A 19,162-nucleotide genomic window follows, 5' to 3' on the forward strand; every position below is an offset into this window, starting at 1 on the left:
AAGCAGCTTGGTGTGCAAGTGTTTTGCAAGACAAGCAAAACATTTTACTCAATTTCAACCTGATAGACAAGCAATGTCTTGCGATACAAGTACAAACAGTCTACACACATCACAACTGAGCCGATGGTTCCCCTCTCTCCAACACTGCAGGAGTACAGCAACTGCTCCAAACGAGCGAGGTCTTGCACTACAAGTACGCATAACATTCTGCATCAAAGTTCCTGGGCTGTGGTACGAATCATCTGAGTCTCCACTATTTCCTTTGGGGAATTTCGCCTTGATACATGAGTGCTTTGGATTACAAGCATGTTTGTGGAACGATTTATGCTCGCAAACCAAGTTCTCACTGCATTTGTACCTGTTGTTTAAACTATTTCACAGCTATTGCATTAAAACAATAATGTAAGGACATATTAAGAACAACCCATATAAAGTTGTGTCATAGACAACAGGCAACAGAGAAAAGACTTTACTGTCATACTTTGGTATAGACACGGTGAGAGAGTAAGTGATATATATTGAGATCAATATGAGAAAGGCACAGTTTGCCTGGAGAGCGATTAAATACACAAGATGTATAGAAATAAATATGAAGAAGGAAATAGGAGATAGAGGGCATGTTATAGGCAAGAAATGAGTGTTAAGGAATCATACAGTCCCAAATATGGTGAGAAACCTGTTTGAGTTAGAAAAGAATATAACAATACAAATTATCTAGAAACCAGTAGCATTAGCTTAAAATCAATAAAAAGCATGTTATAATCCCACATGTAAAAACCAGTTGTAGTGGTACATTTTGTGATGGTTAATTGAACCTAGGGACTGACCTAATACAAAGATGTTACCAACATAACAGGTATAGAACATAGGCAGACATAGATCATGAGGAATACAACAGGGTAAGCACAAATTATAATTACTCATATAGGAAGGAGAAATAGTGAACCTAAGAGATGATTAAAGAAATCAATAGCAACAGTGAGAAAGCAACAAGTCATACATAATTACAATCATTGTTCAAGTGGAGAAATATAAAAGTAGTATAAGAATTACAAATGAAGTGAATTATTTGTCAATATCAGGACAGAGAGATACATGTATAATGACACATAAAGAATACTGAAAAATGTGGTTGTGGTCAGTATGAGACAGGCAATAAATACGCTCAAATATGCAGTGCACAGTAAGATTAGTAGCAGGAGCCAGAAGAGAGAGAGAGAAAAAAAAATGGGGGACGGTAGCATATTCCGCTCCTGGTACACAAAATATATGTCATTATTAACTACGTGAAAGGAAGAGATAGTTATTCTAAGGTGTTTCTAGAAAGATCAGTAGAAATAGTAAGAGAGCAGCCAGTCAGGTACAACCCACATGAGATACTCAAATAAATTAAAAAAAAACTTCAGCAGGGGTGTAAGGAAAATATATTGCCTCTTTATGCCAGGATAGGGAGAGTAATCTTATTGTTATAGATATATTATTAGATATATAGAGGTTACCCTGAGAAACGGCTGTAATTAACATGTAAAGAGCGAAAAATACAAGTAAAGGAGTGTTATATTTAGAAATTGGCCACGTTTGCAGGAGAGGGAAAGGGCAGAAGCATGTTTCATTTATATCAAAAAAGTCGTAGCCATAAATAAAATGAGGTGCAAACTTTGCGAAAGCCAAGAACTAATGTACCTTCCTGAAAAGTATATGTTTTGCTCTATCTACTAGTAAAGGGGAGACAGTAAAATTAATTGTCTTAAATAAAGCAGATGGAGAAATAAACAAGTTACAGAAATTCTCAACCATTACACAGAAAAAGTAATAGAAAGACAAGCAGGGAGTACAGTTGAGACATGGTGCCATTTAAAACAGGACTCATAAAGTAATCTTACTGAGGAAAAAGTAAACAAAAAGGAAATATAGTTACCCTGTGAACTAGTGGTGATTCTAGAGGGAATGAGAAGTAATGAAAAAGTAATTAAGCAAAGTAAATACAGCAAGGTCTGTTCCTTAAGAGGAGAAGACCGGAGAGGGAGGGGAGCGGATTCCGATCGAGAGAGAATAGTTTGTGAAAAGATATCAGACAGCATTACTTTACAGAGAATAGGAGAGTACAGCTGCTATATAAGGATGTCTTAGTAATAGGATTAGCAAGATAACAAAAAGAGCAGTACCTGCGAGAAATAAGAACGGGAATAGAACCAGGAGGAGTAAATAAACCCCAGGAAGTGCGTCAGAGTGTTAGAGAGACTAGCACAGGGAGTACAATCTTAAAAACTGTTAATTAAGCATGAAAGAAAACAGCTCGGGAGTGAGGAAAAGATAGTAAATATTAATCAGGGTTATATATGCATGACAAACAACAAAGATTCACATAAACCAAGAGAGAATAAACCTGTATGCCCTTGCAAATGAAGCCAGTATAGTGGAGAGAAGTTGGAGCGGAAGCACATGTATAGAATTACCAGCAAAACTGATGAAAGAAAAAAGAAGCATAACCATTGTAAAGAACACAGTTGTCATGAAGTAGTGAATTTGGAAAAAAAACACAGTTAACAGTTAATCTCTGCTATAGTTGAGACATTCAGCAGGGCAAAGTTCCTCAGGAACAAACTTGAAGAGAAACCCGGTATACAGTCACCCCATCTTAGTTTGTTGGATCCACTTTTTCAGTATCTCAGGGTCGGAATAGTTGTCAGTGTGATTTTGGTATGTGACTCTGAAGCGTGCTGGGTAGAAAAGACCATATTGAGCCCCCAGGTCTTTAAGCTCTTGTCCGAGAGCTAGGAAGGATTTTTTTTTGCAGCTGTGGAAGGTGCCCGATCCGGCACAATGAGGATTTTATGACCCTGGTGTAACATGGAGGCTTTACCCTTGGCAGCTGTGAGGATCTGGAGTGCTTGCTGAAACTGAAGAAGTTTTACAATAATGGGTCTGGGATGCTTGCTGCGCGGGATTGGCTTGGAGGGTGTACAGTGAGCACATTCCAGTTCGAGAGTAGGAGAGAATTCAATGTCAAGAAACTTCGGCAGCCAAGATAAGATGAAAGCCATGGTGTCTGCACCCTCTGTTGATTCAGGCATCCCTAATATACGAATGTTGCTCCTTCTAGAGCGATTACCTAATATACGAATGTTGCTCCTTCTAGAGCGATTAGCCATATCTTCCAGGTCGAACATGAGTTTCTGAACAGCAGTGGAATTGGCGCGAACAGCCGGTATTTCAGTTTCCACTGCAGAGACATGGAGAGAAAGCTGTTCAAAATGCTGCTGTGAAGTAGCAAGCTGAGAATGAATTGATTCGAGCTCCGTTCTCATGTCTTTGGAGATTTCCAGGTGAGTTTTCATCATAGTTTTTATGCTTTGTAATTCAGCCAAAATGGGGTCGTTTTCAGCCTCATGGTCTTCATTCCTGCCTAGTTTCTCAGGTGAGGGAGGTGTAGATTTCAGCCATTTATTTGCTGGTTGAGGGTCTGGTTTGCCTTTTTTTGTAGCCATTTTGTATGGATTATGTCGTACAACAGAAAACTGCAAGTTTCCTGCACAAAGATCTGCTAAAAAATGTTATTAGAGCGATGATCAGTAATTGGAAGTGGGAGCTCCTAGCTCACACTGCCACCATGTCCAAGCATCAACCGGAAGTCGAATGTATTCATTTTTAATGTCTCCTTACTTTTGTAAACCGCATGGATCTTTACTGTTATGTGGTATAGAAGGCTTTTATGTTATGTTATGTTTGTTTCTAGGGTTAGAGACAGGTTCCTCCACCTCTAAAATACTAAAATCACTGTTTTTTTTATTTTTGGTGTAGCTCCCTGGGCCATATGTAGTGCTAAAATCGCTGTTGTGATGGCCATCTTGGATTTTCCGATTTGGATCTGCCTCAAACACCTCATTTTCACTTAAAAACAGGTGAGATGGACTCCTCAGGTTAGGATACTTTGGATTCATGCCCCATTTTTGGTGATTGGCACGGCAGACCGAGGAGCATCCATTTGCCGTGCGGCATGTGAGGAGGAGGCAGGAGTTGCTGGCTTAGCTCCCTTTGGTCTCTCATTTTAAAATTGCTCCTTTTTGTAGAAAGGAAAGAAGAGGGGGAGGAATTGCTATCATTTTACATAAAAGTTTTAATTTTACAGTACAGGATTCTTTGATTAAAAATGGTTTAGAAATTATATCCTGTACACTTAATCATATAGATCTTTTAGATTCTTTAAATTGCATATTGTTTTACTTGCCTCCTGGATCCTGGCCTCAAGCCAAACAGCATTTTTATGAATTTATTTATAATAACTCGCTTATAGCTCCTCATTGTCTTTTATTAGGTAATATTAACCTTCATCTGGAAGTAGAAACTAATCAAGATGTAATTGACCTTAATATGTTCTTAAAGACATTAGATTTTACAATTATAAAACCTTCACAAACTCATATAGGAAGCCATCACCTTGATTTAGTTTTTTTAACTACCAAACCTGATTTTTTAATTAAGATAGAATTACAAGGTCATAGATCCCATGGTCAGATCATTACATTTAGTATTTTTATCAAGTTATCCAAGTTTGATTCAGCAAAAACGAGAAATCCAAGTTAGGAAATCACCAGATCCAGCTGAATTTTGGAAAAGATTTGACACTATTTCAGTGAAGAACTATAATGACTCCCTCTCAAATGGGAGCACCCAAGATCTTCCATTGAATTGGAAAAAGAACTGTAATATGATCTTAGATGAAATTGCTCCCAAACATACAATAAAAAGACGATCACAAGATGCTACAAAATGGTATGATAATGAACTATTAGGGATGAAACGATCTCTTAGACAACTCAAGAGAAAATGGTTAAAATCAAAACTTACTGAGGATAAAATAATATGGAGAAATAAAATTGGAATTTATAAGTTAATGCTAAGGCACAAACGAAAGGTTTATTACTCGGCTAGAGTTGGGACCACAGGTAGCAATGTTAAAAAATTATTCCAACTAGTTAACTCTGCATTTAATGTAACTAATAAAACACAATCTTCTTGGATATCCCTTACTTCCACAGAAGATCTAGCTAGCTTTTTTAGTTCAAAGGAATCCTTGGAACCAGTTATATACCCTGCCTGAAATCCCTATGGCTTCTAGTGTCTGTAGTAGGATGGTGTGGTCAACCAGATCGAATGCTGCGGATAGATCAAGTTGAATTATTAGCTTTAAGATCTTCTAGTTCATCTTGTACTTTAGACATAGATTCTTATTTTAATTTTACTCTAAAGGAAGGTGAGGTCCATGCAGATATGAGTTGGTCAACATTTGAAAGAGGTTACATTTAGGTTGTCTAGGGTGGAACCCAGAGAGGATAAAAAGAGGTTGAAGAGAGTAGGTGAGAGTGGTGATCCTTGAGGTACCCCGCAGGGGTTGGACCATGGATCTGATTTAAGATTGTTTGATTTAACTCTATAAGATCTGGTTTTAAGGAATCCTTGGAACCAGTTATATACCCTGCCTGAAATCCCTATGGCTTCTAGTGTCTGTAGTAGGATGGTGTGGTCAACCAGATCGAATGCTGCGGATAGATCAAGTTGAATTATCAGCATCCTTCTGCCTTTGCTGAGGTGCTGTCGGGCTATGTCTAGTAGGGTTACTAGTAGGGTCTCCGTGCTGTGGTTGGATCTGAACCACGATTGAGAGGGGTAGAGAAGATTGTGGTCTTTCAGATAATTTGTGAAGTATTGGGCAACAAGTCCTTCTATAATTTTGACATATATTGGTATTGAGGTGATGAGTCTTTAGTTAGCGGGGTTATCTATTAGGCCTTCGTGATCCTTCACAATTGGAGTGATTATGATTTCTAGGTGCTGCGGGAATTGACCTTCAGTGAGAGTAATTTGGATCCATTGTATGAGGCTGGCCCTAAATTTGGGGGTGGCGTTAGTTATCAGATATGAGGGGCAGTGGTTCAGGTCGCATGAGGCTTGACTGTATTTTTTGTAGAGTCGATTCATATCTGTCCAGTTTACTGCTGGGAATTCGGTCCAGATCCTGTCTGCTGCAATGGCTTCTCCTATTGGGAGATTTGTTGTTATCTCGACTAGGTGGGGTCGTGTGTTATTAAAGATAGTCCTGATTGTTGTGATCTTGTTTTTGAAGTGGTCTGCGAGTTGGGTGGCTGTTGGTGGGTGCTTTCCTTGAGCTGCTAGGTAAGATTTGGTGTCGGTGAGGTTTTTTACTAGGTTGAAAAGTTTTTTTGAGTCTATAGACTCCAGGCCTACCAGTTTGGAGTAGTAATCTTTTCTTGTTTCCTTGAGCTTGGTCTTGTATTGTTTGATAAGACTTCTCCATGCTATTTTGGATTGATGTTGGTTATTTTTTTTCCAGTTTCTTTCCATTTGTCTGCAGTGCCTTTTGAGTTGGAGAAGTTCGGCGTTGAATCATTTGTCTTGATTGTCTGCAGATTTTGTGTTTTGATTTTATTGGAGCTAGCTCATGTAGGATTGTTTCGCTTAATGTTTGCCATTGTGGTATGAATTCTTTGGGGTCTACGGATTCGATTTCGGGATCTGTTTATCCCAGAATGTGGTTGGTTCGATTTTTGGGCAGATTTTGATGGGGGATTTGTGGGGTTTGTGTTTGTAATTGCATTGAGCCCAGTTGATATTGAAGGTGTATTTATAATGATCTGACCAGAGGGAGGGGTTCCAGGATCCGTTTGAGATGTGTATTTCAGGTGTGTGAGGTTGTTGTGTCATGAATGCCGCAATATCTAGATGGTGGCCTTTTTCGTGTGTGGGTTGGGGGTTGAGTATTTGGTAGGATAGTGTTTTGAGGTAGGCGAGTAGGCTTTTAGTTTGAGTGGAGGTATGGTCTTCAAGGTGGAGATTGATGTCTCCTAGTAGCAGGTTGTAGGTTGATGTTAGTGAGTTCTGGAAGATGAAGTCTTCAAGCATATATTTTGTAGCGCTCCATTTTCCTGGTGCCATATAACAGAGAATACAGGTTATGGTGTCTTTGATTGTGTCGCCAGATAGTTGGCAGGCTAGTAGATCTAGATCGGGTGTAGTGTGTTTGTCTAGGACTTTTATGTTGAGATTGTTTTTAGCTAGAATTGCTAATCCTCCCCCTCGCTTTTTTTCCCTGCAGACTAGCTCTACTTTATATCTCTTAGGGCAGAATTCTGTTATGCAAGTATCTGAGTCAGATGTTAACCAGGTTTCAGCTAGGAATAGGCAGCCTAGTTGTTCTTTAATTATCCAGTATTTATTAGGTCTGCCTTTGGGCTTATCGATCTTATGTTCATATATACACAGGCTATTGAGGTGTAGGTTGTATTGGGATTTTGGGTGCATATTGGATGGAGGAGGTTTCTTGGTTGTGGATGGATGTTGGATGTTGTTCTTGGCTTGAGGAGTGGTCTTTTTCCCCAACTGGGAGGGATGCTTTTATAGGTGATCGTTGAACAGTCTATCAGATTTCTGGATGGTTGGGGTTTTCTTGAAGGTTGGAAGTGTCTGTTGGACTCGGATAGAATTGGGATGGGGAGATGTGGTATCCAGATGTTTTCCAATTTGTTAGGAGCGGGAAGAGTAATAGGAGGGAGAGCAGGAGTTTAGTTGTGTAGGGTGTCATTTTTGATTGTATGAGGGGGCGGTTCTTCTTCAAGATGAGTCTGTGTGCAAAGTGGGGGAGGATTGGCGGTGTTGATCCTGAGGTGGGTTTTAGTTTTGAGATTAGGACTTGAAAGGGGAAGAGCATAAGTTGTCTCCTTACTTTTCTGCTCTTCTGGTGGTGTTACGATTGAGTTTTCTTGAGCGAGTGTCGGAATGGCTTCTATTGGGAGCGTTGTGTTCGGCGTGCTGTGTCTCTTCGCAAAGTCGCTTCACAAAGGCGCGTGCTAAGGCCTTTTTTCGTGCGCCTTCGTCGGCGCGCCGAACGGCAGCGCGTTTTTGGCTCTGCTGGCTTTAGTGCAGGATCCCCTGCTGGCTCTCACGCTCCGGTGCTGGGCTCCCGATGCTGGTTTCGGTCGGCTCTGCTGGCTTTAATGCAGGATCCCCTGCTGGCTCTCACGCTCCGGTGCTGGGCTCCCGATGCTGGTTTCGGTCGGCTCTGCTGGCTTTAGTGCAGGATCTCCTGCTGGCTCGGGGGAGGGGGAGGAACGGTGCTCTCACGCTCCGGTGCTGGGCCCCCAGTGCTGGTTTCGGTTTGCTCTGCTGGCTTTAGTGCAGGATCTCCTGCTGGCTCGGGGGAGGGGGAGGAGCGGTGCTCTCATGCTCCGGTGCTGGGCCCCCAGTGCTGGTTTCGGTCGGCTCTGCTGGCTTTAGTGCAGGATCCCCTGCTGGCTTGGGGGAGGTGGCGGAGCAGTGCTCTCATGCTCCGGTGCTCTCACGCTCCACATGCACATATCATAAATACAATACTAAAACAATTAAGATATGAATTTATCAAACAGATAGGTTTTCAATGTTTTTCTAAAAGCATGATAAGATTGATCTTAAGGAATTAGAATACTCCTCCAGATTATGTGGCTGGTGCTCTAAATGACCTACTCTGTTTCTACCCACAGGATGCTCTGGATCAGGCAATGAGCAGGGGATTCCTCTTCCAAGGCGACCCTGAGTAAACTGCCATTCCAGGGACAGTTTCTTTTAAGAAAGGCCCAGATGATCTTATGGCAAGCATGCAAGACCGTAAACTAAAATCCTTGCCAGAAGGCAGACTTCAGGCCCTAATTTTCGGACCTCCAAGTGTAGCACACTGGTTAAACCTATAGCCTTCTACCCTAATATTGCTGTTCAAATCCCAGTCATTCTCTCTGATGGAAGATAAATAAATAAAAGCATTAGATAGATCCAACTCCCAGTATCACAATTATAATGAAAAACACCATAAAATCGCCATTCTAATAACATCATAATAATAAAATATTATAACATTAAGTTATAACTCTTGCCTAAAACCCAATTCTCTAAAGGATGTCTCAAAATTTGGACGTCTAAACAGTGCTGAGCGTTGCTGAGCGTGGTTCTACAAAAGATGTCTATCTTGGACGTCCAAACTATGCCTAACTTTTAGATGCGCTTTGCAGAATGCGCTTTGCAGATGCGCTTTGCAGAATCAGGGCCTTACTGTTTTTGAGTAAGAGGTAAAGATCAGCTCAGACCCACATAAGTAGACCTACCCCCTTCTGATGCTCCCCCCCAAAAAAACCCCCAAACACAGCAAGACACCCCTTTGCAGTACTGTAAAGCTGCCACTAGAGGTCACAGCAGCCATTTTAGGGCAGCAGCTGTAACAGGCAGGAGTAAGTGGGCATCAATCCTGCCCATTTCCCCATAAGACTTCTAGGGAAACAGGCAGGTAAGCCCACAACCATAGGACATTGTAAAGGAGGTCTACTTTTGAGTGTAGTTTGGGCTTCAGATAGACATGAGTTTATGGACAGAACTTAGGCACAGTTTAGACATCCTTAATGCAATCTGCTAAATAGCTCTCTGGGTTTTTATTTTTGCTTTATTAAGCTCAAAATACATTTAATAAGGCACCACATAAACAGGGCACATCAAAACAAACATTGCATGTAAAATCTTCTATTTTTGTGGACAAACAGCAATGTTATTTGCTAATTAGTGGAAAACATCCATTAATTGAAGCAGAGTATTTGAAAAATCACAGCTTTAGATTTCTTGCTAAAAAGCTACCCATTTTTTCTGACTAAACAGTACTCCAATCAGCTCATTCTTTAAAGCAAAGAAAGCACTGAAAAAATATGTAGATTGCATACATAACTTCATTTGCAAAAAGCTTAAAAACAGAAAAAAAACAGATACAGACCTTAACATGGCTTCTACTTGATTGCAAATGGAAGTGTGCAGCTGCACAATGCTGACAGCATTGTGAGATCATCAAGGTGCACTTGAAAGGTAGAATGCTACAATTAAAATATGTGCTGGGATTTGAACCTATGACTTCTGGAAGATGGGAACAGGGCTTTTACCCATTGGCCATAGCAGCTTCCACTGATGTCTTTCTTCCTCACATCTGATATGATAGCTTAGAGATCTGCTAAGCTATGATCTTCTCAGGTATTTTCACCTTCATATGGCTAGGATCACTAAGCTCTCATGGTAGGAACCCCCACAACTGCAAGGAGGCGGCTGCTGTGGTCTTGCTGGTAGTCAGCTGTATGTTTTACTATTCTATAGTTACCAAGCACCTAGGCTCAACAACAGGCCAAACTGGCTGACTTCATGTCTACTGCCAACCTTGTGCCTAAAAGGCAGTGAAGCATATGGCTTGGACTTATTAAACCTTTGCATGACTGTTTTTACCACTAGGTACTGACACAGCAATTGGAGTCAATAAACCTGCCTGGGAGTCTGTCCTTTTGCCAATTGGATAGGGGGCTTCTAGCCCAACATAAACCATTAATAGATTGATGCCAAACCCACAGAATCAAAACCTAAGTGCTTCTCTGCATTGAAAATTTACAAACTGAGGTGTGTAGTCATACAGATGTTGGCCTTAATTAGGTGCCAACAGGTGGTCATGTGAAGAAGGATATAGTATCTATACTTTTCACAAGCTGATCAACAAATTCTGGTATTCTCTACTGCCACTCTTCATTGAAATCTGCAGTCAAAGACATGATAGGATTCAACAGATGGATTGTCATTTAGGGGTTCTAGATGTTTAATGATGAACGCTAAGTCCCCTGGTTAGGAGAAGCTGATTTCTATTCATTGTCTCTTTGGTAGGCAAAGATCAGCTTCAACAATTGTCCAATTCTGAGCTATATAAAGAAGGGGTTCAATGTTGATGATTCAACTTCTGTCATGGCCCTTTGACCCTGAATCTCCTGTGTGGTGTGCTCAAAAAATAGGAAACATCTGTTTCTGTGCTCAGGCCTATTCTTGGGCTTTAGCTCTAAAGGTGCAGGCCCTGGTTGATCTTCTCTACCAATTCAGTGGATTCTTTTGCTCTATAAGATAGCCATAGTCTTCTCCTAGCATGCAGCCTAGGTAAAACTTGAAGCCAATGGTCGCTTGAGAAATGGGCCGCGACAAATGAGGTTTAACGTAGATAAGTGTAAGGTGATGCATGTCGGTAACAAAAATCTTATACACAAATACAGGATGTCTAGTGCGGTACTTGGAGAGACCCCCCAGAAAAGAGACCTGGGAGTACTGGTTGACAAGTTGATGAAGCCGTCCGCGCAATACGCGGCGGCTGCGAAAAGGGCGAACAGACTGTTAATGATTAAGAATGGGATCACAATCAGATTAGAGAAGGTTATCATGCCGCTGTACCGGGCCATGGTACGCCCCCCCCACCTGGAATACTGCATCCAGCACATGAAGGAGGACACGGTACTACTTGAAAGGGTCCAGAGAAGAGCGACTAAAATGGTTAAGGGGCTGGAGGAGTTGCTGTACAGTGAGAGATTAGAGAAACTGGGCCTCTTCTCCCTTGAAAAGAGGAGGCTGAGAGGGGGACATGATCGAAACATTCAAGGTAATGAAGGGAATAGACTTAGTAGATAGAGACAGGTTGTTCACCCTCTCCAAGGTAGAGAGAACGAGAGGGCACTCCCTAAAGTTAAACGGGAACAAATTCCGTACAAATGTAAGGAAGTTCTTCTTCACCCAGAGAGTGGTGGAAACCTGGAACGCTCTTCCGGAGGGGAAAACACCCTCCGAGGATTCAAGACAAAGTTAGACAAGTTCCTGCTGAACCGGAACATACGCAGGTAGGGCTGGTCTCAGGGCACTGGTCTGTGACCTAGGGGCAACCGTGGGAGCGGACTGCTGGGTACGATGGATCACTGGTCTGACCTAGCAGCGGCAATTCTTATGTTCTTATGTTGTTCTCAGAACATGTGAAGAAAATATATATGGTAAAAATCAACAACAGAAATGTTAAAGATGAGAAGATACCACCACAAATAAAATTTAAGAGGCCTAAGGGGGCTACAACCCATAATGAGCCTGCTGATAAGACAACAAAAATTAATAATAATTTTATTTTTGTATACCGCCATACCACATCGTTCTAGGCGGTTCACATATAGAAGAACTGTACAATCAGTGAATAAAATACAATTGGCTTAAAAATACATTAAAAATCAGATTAAGATAAACATTTTAAAATATCAGTATACAGTACAGTTTACCAATCACGATTGAAACTTCAATTTACAAATTTACCAAACAGATCAGTTTTCAACAGCTGCCTAAAAGATATATAAGAATAAGCCTCAGAAATAATGGTACATAACTATGAATTCATTTTGCCTGCCAACAACAGATCACTAAGATATGGGGAAAGAAGAAAAAAAATCTGTGAAATACTGAGAGGGCTGAAGCATCTATAAATAAACTAGAATTTTTTCAAAACTATAAATCACACAGATAAAACATCTAGCCATCATCGTAGGAGCAAGAGATGCTAAGGCACAGTAGGGTCTGTTTCACACTTAATTTTTAGAAAATACTTGAATCATCTAGTGCTGACTAGCAATGACACGCCTATTTGTGCAGCTGGTGACTGTCTTTAAAGAATGTGTTTTATATAAACCAAAATGACATCAGAACTGGTTTAGAGAAAATCATCTTTAAGTTCACAATTTGCTAGTTTGAGAGAAAAAAAAGAACAGAGAGCAGAGAGTAACGATTGAGTTTTATTAGAGACTGCAGGTTCACAGGTCATGGCATGACAAGACATTCTGGCTCTAGCATGTTTCCATAATCTGCAATTTATCACCTTCCCTTCTGGCATTCATTTCCTAATGTACTGTATTCTCATTTCAGGTGAACAGAGAAATTCTCTGTTCAGGTTACAAAGACACCAAAGGAGCACCTCTGAAACCTTGCAGTCCCATAATGCATCTGGTCGTGCTTATGGAGCATTGTTCAGAGTGCCTACAGTTATACACACAGAGCTTCCAAATTAAATCTCCACCTATACTCTTCCTTGCCCTCTCCCCCCCCCCCTTTTTCTGATCACAAGAAGTGGCCACTTTGTCATCAACATGGCTACTTTCTCCCACAGAAGAGGAGATATAAGCTTTTTTTTTTTCTGCAGATAAACAGTTGCTTATCTATGTTTAAAACAAAAAGCTTTAAAAAAAAAAAATGCCCTCTAACTACAGGAGTTTCCACCATTGTTTAAAAACCATGCAGAATAATAAATTCCTGCAGAACAGAGATGATGATTAGCTCATAAACTGACCTAACAGTGTTTGCTCTTTTGCAGTGAGACCAAACTGCCAGAACCTGAAAATCTTCCCATATTGATTCACTCATATATTGTAGCTCAGAAACCTACAAAATAGAGACCTTGAAGAATGATTATCACCTGTCACTTCCAATGACACATGGTCCATAGTAAAGTAGATGCCTCCTTTGAGGGCTGGGAAAGTGGGAAACCAGATTTAAATATGTGTGTTCTCACCTACAGTAAAGTCCCTGTGGACTGCACTGGAAACTCAGCACAATAGGTTTACATGATTACCCCTAATTTGTTAATCCTCTATATCTTTTTGGTCATTGATCCTAAGATATACAAACACAGTAGGAATAGTATGTCAGTAAGTCTATAAGATGCTTTTTCATTTGTGTTTAAAAATAAAAGTTCCAAGCTTTTCCTTTGTAATAAGCATCTGAGTTCACAGAAGAGAAAAACCCTTCTAAAGTTTATTATTGTTGTATCTTGATTAAATCAATTACAAATTCTGTATGATTTTCAAAAGTTACAAATTACTAGTTTGCTGTTAAGGGTCAGCAATTCTGTGATTGTACTTGTCCATTTATTGTAGTCTAGAGAGATCTCTGTAAAACTGTATATGTTTGTACATAAAATGTTCAATACAAATATATATGTATGTATTTGTATATGTTGTATAAGTTTCAGTGCTTAATGTTAATGCTTTCTATCAATTCATGTATGTGAAAAAAAACCCTTACCCTAAAATTATTTTTTAAAACATAAAATAGCCTTGGCTGTTTGATTTCCTGTAATGGAGAGATGATTGTAAGGCATATCTTGGTACTGATATAACAGATGCTTCTTTTTCATTAAAAAAATATTAATTAAAAAGGCATACAGCCAATAATTTCACTCAAAGGAAAATGATGGAACCAATTATCTAACAATGAAGTTTCCTGATAATCTAGAGGTTTCACTGTAGGTAAGTTGTTAACAAAAGTGTAAAATTAACATTGAAAATGCTTAAATTGGGTTATGAACAGTATGAAAATCTTTAAAATATGTTTCTCCCAGACTGAAGTCTTTCTTTTCTTGAATAGTGGGTTGCCATCTTGAATAGTGGTTAGCCACCCAATATTTAGTGGGATTTTTTTTTTTTGTTTACTTTATACATGCTATGTGGATTTCACTATCTCTTTTTTTGTATGCTGTTGACCTAAGAACAACTGAAGGCACCATTTCCCTCTTCTATAAAGAGTCAAACTTTAATCCAGAAGGACTGCAATTTTAATTTGCATGTTCACTGATTAATTCACAGTAATTTTTTTGTGAGAATCCCGCTCTAACATGTTGCTTGTTGAATCAATCCCCACATGCTTGTCTTTTGAAAAACCATGCTGAATCTTTCTATATCCTCAAACAACATTTCTCACTTTAAGGATGAACTTAAACCCGTTACACTAACTGTGATAATTCTCAGGCAAGTACGTACTATCTATATCACAGTGATTCCCATGCATCCCAACCTTTTTTTCCTCATAATCCCCTCCATTTCCAAACCCAAGCCAAGGCCCTTCCTTCCACTTCCAATTACCATTGAGCCTGATTCCCACCCGCAGGTTTCCTGAGGTATATAAATAACCTCCTAGAAACTCCATACCATCTGCACCTACATTATCCTCTTCCTTTTTCCAATACCTTTATTTCTTTTTGCTGTTTGCCAACTCCAGCATCCTCAATAAAACCAAATATTACAACCAGTATCACTTCTACTAATTTTTGTAGTGCTGCTAGATGTACGCAGCACTGTACATTAGACATAACCCTGTTCACAAAAGCTTACAATCTAATCAGACAAACATGACAAGATGGGGGGAAAGAGAGGGTGTTCATCAGGCATGGATGCCCTACAGCAGGAGTAGGCAATTCCAGTCCTAGAGAGCTACAGGCAGGCCAGGTTTTCAGGATTTCCACAATGAATATGTATGAGATGGATTTGCATGCATTGCCTCCTTGAGATGCAAATTTATCTTATGCATATTTATTGTGGATATCCTGAAAACCTGACCTGCCTGTGGCTCTCGAAGACCGTAATTGCCTACCTCTGCCCTACAATGAGTGGGGGTTAGGAGTTAAAAGCAGCCTTGGGCATGGCGATTCAGGGAGTCTGTTCCAGGCATATAGCGCAGCAAGAGAGAAGGAACGGAGTTTGGAGTTGGCTTTAGTAGAGAAGGGTACTGAAAGGGAGAGACTTAACCGCTGAACAGAGTTCCCAAGGACGAGTATTACACCACTCACCTGTACCTCTAGCCAATCATATCAATTCTCATTTTACAAGCATGCACTGAACCAGTATCTGTAAAAACCAAAAAAATCCCCAGTTCCAGTCTGCCATCAATGGTTCTCTCCACATGAAACCTGTATCTCTTTTGTAAGTTGCTTCTAAGCCAAGCCTAGCCATTTCAGGCTTCTAAGCCAAGCCTAGCAGTTCCAGGAGGGCTGTCTTTTGCTTTGGCTCCTGGTGAAAACGTGCCTTTCCAGGGCTTCTGCAGCACCAAGGTGGTGTGATGAAAACACACCTATCCAGGGCTTCTGCAGCACCAAGGTCGTGCCTCACCTTTGGGGAAGAGGGGAGGGAAGATAAGGAAAGATTAGGTTCTTGGTAATCTTCTTTCTAGTATGTCAAATTATAACTGATGTTCCGCTTTTCTTGCTTATTGTAAACCGCAAGGATCCATATGGTTTTGCGGTATACAAGTGACGTTATGTTATTTCTATTCCTGAACCTGTGGGTAATCAATTCATTCTCACGAGAATTCTTGTAGAGAACCTCAGCATTCTTTTCCTCCACCTCCCATCCCTCTGGGCTATCCTTCTACCAAAGAAGCCTCCATTACTAAACACTATAGAGCACTCTAAGAACATAAGAATAGCCTTACTGGGTCAGACCAATGGTCTATCAAGCCCAGTAGCCCGTTTTCACGGTGGCCAATCCAGATCACTAGAACCTGGCCAAAACCCAAGGAGGAGCAATGTTCCATGCTACTGATACAGGGCAAGCAGTGGCTTCCCCCATGTCTTTTTCAATAACAAACTATGGACTTTTCCTCCAGGAACTTATCCAAACCTTTCAGCTACATTATCCACTCTTACACGTCCTCTGGCAACGCGTTTCAGAGCTTAACTATTCTCTGAGTGAAAAAAGTTTCCTCCTATTGGTTTTAAAATTATTTCCCTGTAACTTCATTGAGTGTCACCTAGTCTTTGTAATTTTTGACGGAGTGAAAAATCGATCCACTTGTACCCGTTCTACTCCACTCAGGATTTTGTGGACTTCAATCATATCTCCCTTCAGCCGTCTCTTTTCCAAGCTGAAGAGCCCTAACCGTTTTAGTCTTTCCTCATATGAGAAGAGTTCCATCCCCTTTACCATCTTAGTCGCTCTTCTTTGAACCTTTTCTGCCGCCACTATATCTTTCTTGATTATCAAACTAACAGTAAGCTTAGGACTTATCAAAACAATTCAATAGTTTTACTAATCAAAAGATTAGATAATAAAGCCTATATTCAAATGAAAACTATTATCACAATAAATATACTCTATCTATATATAAGTACAGTCAAACCTCAGTTTGCGAGTAACCCAGTTTGCGAGTGTTTTGCAAGATGAGCAAAACATTCTCGCAAAACTTGTCTCGCAAACCGAGTGTTGACTCGATTTGCGAACACCCCCCCCCCTCCCGAGAACTGGCATCGCTCCCCCCCGCTCGAACCGGCACCCCTCGTGTGAACCAGCATCCTCCCCGCCTGAACAACTTGAAACTTATCCCCTGTCTGGCACCGGCACGCAGCCCACAGGACGTGCCAGTGCCGCTTGAAGAACTTCCTGCCTCTGCTGGGCCTTGAGCATGCATCTGCGCATGCTCAAGGCCTTCTAATTCTCCCTTTTGCCAAGATCTCCGCAAACTAGAAGTGTTGCTCTAGCATATGGAAACACAAAAATGGAAATGTGTAGTTTAGCCTCTGTCAAATCCAGGGAGGCAAGACATTCTCCTGGCACAACTGACACAATCACTGACCTAACCCCCACACACACCTCCATCAGGAAATGGGGTATTTTGAAGGTCACATTCATTGTTTTGAGGTCTAAAATTGGCCTCCAGTCTTCTAAGCCTCTCTTGGGTGCTATGAAATATATCGAGTATCTGCTGGAACTTGAGTCGACCTCTGGTACGGCTCTATGGCTTCCAGATCCGCAGCCTTTGCAGTGTTGCTTGGACTTTGGCTGCTTTTTCTGGCTTCCCAGCCAGAGTGTCTAGAAAAATGTCCAAGAGGGGACAAAAGAACTTGAGCTTGTACCCCCTCCTGTATAATGTCTAGCACCCAGTGATCTATGGTGATCTCCACCCACGCTCTCCAATAGGCTGATAATCTTCCAGTGTGTGGAGGCTTGGCTGACGGATAATCTCCTTCCAATGTGTGGAGGCTCAGCTGACGGCTTGGTGTCATAACTGCTTCTTGGGAGCTGCAGCGGAATGGGCTCCTGAAGATTGAAGGTGCTTGGCCTCTCTAAATCTTTGTCTGGAGCCTTCAAAGGGTCTCTGGCCCAAAGGCCCTCCTGAGAACTGGCGATATTGTCTGGCAACACAAAAATTACCATGACCTGACCCCTCCCTAGGGGCTCAAGGTCTACTGTCTAGCAAAGACTTCAGCCTGTAATCCTGCATGCTGGCCAAAAGATCATCCAGACCTTTCTCAAAGAGTAAATGTCCCTTAAATGGTAATTTAATCAAGATCACCTTGGAGGAGGAATCTACCGCCCACCGTCTGATCCATAATAATAATAATAACAGTTTATATACCACAATACCGTTAAGTTCTATGCAGTTTACAATAGATCAAGCGAGATACAAATTGATTGAATTTAAGAGGGGGAAGAGGAGAGTTAATAGGACCGGAAATGCGTTGTTGAGAAAGATATTAATAGGACAGAGGAATCACTATGGAGGAGAAAGAAGATGAGTGGGTCAGTTGTCTAGATACTTAAGGAACAGTTGAGTTTTTAGACGTTTTCTGAATTCCTCATAGGTAGTGGGCGAAAGCAGTTGATCTAGGTCTTTACCCCACAATGCTGCTTGATGTGAAAAAAGGTGTTCATGGTGTTTTTTCAGTTTACAACCTCTAACTGGGGGGGAAACGAAGTAGGAATGAGAGCTTCTCTTGTGTCTTGGCAGAGAAGGAGAAAAGGTCAATTATGTATTTAGGGGCAAGTCTGTTTAGCGCTTTAAAGTAGAAGCAGGCGAATTTAAACTTTATGCGTGCTTTCATCGGTAGCCAATGTAACTGCCGGTAGTAGGGTGATACATGATCGAATTTCTTTAGTCCGAAGATTAATCTGACCGCTGCATTTTGCATTAGTTGTACATGTCGCATTTTGGGGGGGGGGGGGGGGGGAAATGGCTAAGTAGGCGATGTTACAGTAGTCAAGTTGACTTAGCACGAGGGATTGGACCAGGGTTCTGAATGCCGACGTATCGAAATAAGCTTTAATGGATCTGAGTTTCCAGAGAGTGAAGAAACCCTTTCTGATTAAGGGGTCCACCTGGTCTTTCATGGTTAGGCATTGATCTAGAGTTACACCTAGTATCTTTATGGTGGGCTGGATGGGGTGATTACGTTCATTGATGCATAGAGGTGTTTTGGTGTCAAACGGATGTGGTGAAGCAACGAAGAATTTTGTTTTTTCTGAATTAAGTTTGAGCTTGAAGTTTGTCATCCATTGCTCCATCATGTTTATGGCTTCTGAAGCCTTGGGAATAGTTTCTGAGATAGTCATCAAATGGAATTATAATCATGAAGTCATCTGCATAACTGAATAGTTTTATCCCCAGCTGAGTTAATTGCAAGCTCAGTGAGGACATGTAGACGTTAAATAGCAATGGAGACAATGGTGACCCTTGTGGCACACCGGATGGATTGCTCCAGGTA

The 19,162-nt window shown here is 41.0% G+C and overlaps 1 protein-coding gene across 1 annotated transcript in view; it reads left to right on the forward strand.

The window, feature by feature from the left end:
• Positions 1 to 9,469, forward strand: part of STXBP5L (syntaxin binding protein 5 like) — an 815,959-nt gene extending 806,490 nt beyond the window's left edge. The window contains exons 30-31 of the transcript XR_004539193.1: positions 3,802 to 3,902; positions 8,535 to 9,469. The gene's annotated coding sequence lies outside the window, so the exon portion shown is untranslated. The remainder of the gene's footprint in view (positions 1 to 3,801; positions 3,903 to 8,534) is intronic.
• Positions 9,470 to 19,162: the final 9,693 nt, after the last annotated feature.

This window comes from Geotrypetes seraphini, chromosome 4, assembly GCF_902459505.1.
Source record: "Geotrypetes seraphini chromosome 4, aGeoSer1.1, whole genome shotgun sequence".
Taxonomy (NCBI): Eukaryota; Metazoa; Chordata; class Amphibia; order Gymnophiona; family Dermophiidae; genus Geotrypetes; species Geotrypetes seraphini.